This window comes from Somniosus microcephalus, chromosome 9, assembly GCF_052327205.1.
Source record: "Somniosus microcephalus isolate GS21.2 chromosome 9, FLI_Smic_1.0, whole genome shotgun sequence".
In the NCBI taxonomy this organism is placed as follows: Eukaryota; Metazoa; Chordata; class Chondrichthyes; order Squaliformes; family Somniosidae; genus Somniosus; species Somniosus microcephalus.
In genome coordinates this window covers 212,368,078-212,372,069 of record NC_140995.1, presented here as the reverse complement: position 1 = coordinate 212,372,069, position 3,992 = coordinate 212,368,078, and positions in this window count along the sequence as shown.

The window sequence follows — 3,992 nt, the reverse complement described above, 5'->3', positions numbered from 1 at the left end:
GTAGTCGAGCCTAATCCTGCCCTCACTTGACGCACATATGCTCACATGCCGTTTCATCGGGGGGGGGGGGGGGGGGCGCTACTGAATAGAGGGAACCCCTGACCAATTTTTCCTTCCTTAACCCTGAGCGCTGAGACAAGTGTGCCCGTACAACCACCCTGGGTGAGATTTGCTCATTTAGTGCAGGCTAGGAATAAAACCTGGGCCTTCCTTCCGTGAATGGCTCAACTACTAAAGTGTCATTGGGAGAGGGCTGTTTTTAAAACTACACCATCTAATTTAGAGAGAAACAGATCGATGGGACTTTGCAATAATTCTACAACTATGTTACAGATGTGTAAAAAAAGAGAGAAATAACCAGCCCCAAATACATTCATTCATGCTTTGGCCTCGAAGTTACTCTGTGTGATATCAGCGAACAAACACTTAACACAAAATAACAACAGAAAATGCTGGAAAAACTCAGCAGGCCAGGCAACATCCGTGGAGAGAAATTAGAGTGATGTTTCGGGTCTAACCTTTTTTCAAACTGGAAAGGAAATAAAACACTTAACACATTTGTGTGGAATTCCTTTGTCTGCTATGTTAATGAAGACATTAACCCAATGTGAAATTCAGAAAGTAATTTCATGCAAACGCCTTGGTTGTGGGCTAACATGTCACAGCAAAATTCAAGGCTTATAATTTAAACAAACAAAGATCTTTGCATTGAAACTGAAGAGGGACAAGATACACCAGAATTAATTTTACTGTTGCAGATTAGGGATCTGAATGAATGAAGCAGATAGACTGATTGGTCGTGAATGAAGTGACCAGCAAAGGTTCTTGGACCGTATCTGCTAAAACAGATCCAGGGTTAGATACTCTTATTTCCTCCTCAAATTTTCCCAACTCTCTCCCACTCAAGTTGGGGGGTGTAGATCCATGGTTTGCCAGCGCGCGAGAGCCCAGTGAGCATTGGCGGGCTATTCAGATGTGAAGGGCATCACAGCTGAGCCTGATCAGAAGTAGGGATCCTGGCCAATATTCGTTAAAGGATAATTTACTTTTAGATTGAGCCACCAACTACAAAAAAGCTGCATTCAATGGTATAAACGTAGGTTGATGCCATCAAATGCTGCTTTTTGTAGTTGATGGTTCATGCTTGCTTGAAAGGAGCAGGAGACTTTGGGCCTACGGTTCCCAAAGCTTTCCACCACCGGGGGTTTCCTCGCCTCATGTCTGGGTCTGTTGTAGACTAATTGATAGAGATTTATCGCTGTGATTAGTCAACAACTCCCATTATCAATGTCGCATGTGACCATCAGGATTGTAGAAGGTGATCTAAATGGACATTTTTCGTTGCGCAATTCCTATGATAGCCAGCCCAACATATCAGCATCACAAAGCATTAAAATAAGTTCCAATTGTACCTCCGCACCCCACCCTTCCATATAAACCACTAAAGGGAAAACAGAAACAGCAAAACATTTTGATTTTGATATTATTTCCTTGGCGTCAGGGAGTCCCACGAAAGCCTCAAAAAAAGGTGTGTCCAAGGGGACCATATAGAGGTATACAAGATAAATGACAGGAGAGAGGTACTCTTCCCCTGCACAGACTGGCTCCTTCAGGAAGAGGGAAAGGAATATGCAGGCCAAAAAAAAACAAGTTTGTGAACACAAGCAGTGAGTTTTCAAACTAACAAGCCGTTAAATGTTGATAAGTTAGCCTAAATTTTCTTTTCCGACATACTGAGTCTCCTTGATTACAGGTTTTCTGGAGTACACTATACTTTTACCTTGCCAGACATTACTCGTGCAAGTGAGATCATTGGTGTACTGTAAACTCAAAAATATTTCTTTCAAGGAAACTTTACCAAGCTAATTAAAAAATATATCTTTTCCAGTCTGCCCTGTCCTCTTTGCCCTTCCCCTCCTCTCCTTAAGTTATGCTTCATCACCAGTTGCCCTCTGGTACCCGGCCTGAGTACCTGGGCAATGCAGGAGAGCTAGAATTAGCCTCAGTAATCTGGGATTCCGGAGGCAAAAAATCAACCACAGTTCCCACAGCTGTTGTATCCGGTGTCTCCTGCTGGAAGAGTGTGTGTGGGCATTGTGTCAGGGCTGTACTGGGCTCGGCTGTGGGGACTGGATTGGGTTTGGCTGTGGGGATTGGATTGGGTTTGGCTGTGGGGATTGGATTGGGTTCGGCTGTGGGGATTGGGTTAGGTTCGGCTGTGGGGATTGGGTTGGGTTCGGCTGTCGGGATTGGATTGGATTCGGCTGTGGGGATTGAGTTGGGTTCTGGTGTGGGGATTGGGTTGGGTTTGGCTGTGGAGATTGGGTTGGGTTTGGCTGTGGGGATTGGGTTGGGTTCGGCTGTGGGGATTGGGTTGGGTTCGGCTGTGGGGATTGGATTGGGTTCGGCTGTGGGGATTGGATTGGGTTCGGCTGTGGGGATTGGATTGGGTTCGGCTGTGAAGATTGGGTTGGGTTCGGCTGTGGGGATTGGATTGGGTTCGGCTGTGGGGATTGGATTGGGTTCGGCTGTGGGGATTGGATTGGGTTCGGCTGTGGGGATTGTGTTGGGTTCGGCTGTGGGGATTGGATTGGGTTCGGCTGTGGGGATTGGATTGGGTTCGGCTGTGGGGATTGGGTTGGGTTCGGCTGTGGGGATTGTGTTGGGTTCGGCTGTGGGGATTGGATTGGGTTCGGCTGTGGGGATTGGGTTGGGTTCGGCTGTGGGGATTGGGTTGGGTTCGGCTGTGGGGATTGTGTTGGGTTCGGCTGTGGGGATTGGATTGGGTTCGGCTGTGGGGATTGGGTTGGGTTCGGCTGTGGGGATTGGATTGGGTTCGGCTGTGGGGATTGGGTTGGGTTCGGCTGTGGGGATTGGATTGGGTTCGGCTGTGGGGATTGGATTGGGTTCGGCTGTGGGGATTGGATTGGGTTCGGCTGTGGGGATTGGGTTGGGTTCGGCTGTGGGGATTGGATTGGGTTCGGCTGTGGGGGTTGGATTGGGTTCGGCTGTGGGGATTGTGTTGGGTTCAGCTGTGGGGATTGGATTGGGTTCGGCTGTGGTGATTGGGTTGGGTTCGGCTGTGGGGATTGGATTGGGTTCGGCTGTGGGGATTGGATTGGGTTCGGCTGTGGGGATTGGATTGGGTTCGGCTGTGGGGATTGGGTTGGGTTCGGCTGTGGGGATTGGGTTGGGTTCGGCTGTGGGGATTGGATTGGGTTCGGCTGTGGGGATTGGGTTGGGTTCGGCTGTGGGGGTTGGATTGGGTTCGGCTGTGGGGATTGGATTGGGTTTGGCTGTGGGGATTGGATTGGGTTCGGCTGTGGGGATTGGGTTGGGTTCGGCTGTGGGGATTGGATTGGGTTCGGCTGTGGGGATTGGATTGGGTTCGGCTGTGGGGATTGGGTTGGGTTCGGCTGTGGGGATTGGATTGGGTTCGGCTGTGGGGGTTGGATTGGGTTCGGCTGTGGGGATTGGATTGGGTTCTGGTGAGGGGATTGGATTGGATACGGCTGTGGGGATTGGGTTGGGTTCGGCTGTGGGGATTGGATTGGGTTCGGCTGTGGGGATTGGATTGGGTTCGGCTGTGGGGATTGGATTGGGTTCGGCTGTGGGGATTGGATTGGGTTCTGGTGAGGGGATTGGATTGGATACGGCTGTGGGGATTGGGTTGGGTTCGGCTGTGGGGATTGGATTGGGTTCGGCTGTGGGGATTGGATTGGGTTCGGCTGTGGGGATTGGATTGGGTTCTGGTGAGGGGATTGGATTGGATACGGCTGTGGGGATTGGATTGGGTTCGGCTGTGGGGATTGGGTTGGGTTCAGCTGTGAGGATTGGGTTGGGCTCTGGTGAGGGGATTAGATTGGGTTTGGCTGTGGGGATTGGGTTGGGTTCTGGTGTGGGGATTGGGTTGGGTTCGGTTGTGGGGATTGGGTTGGGTTCTGGTGTGGGGATTGGGTTGGGTTTGGCTGTGGAGATTGGGTTGGGTTCAG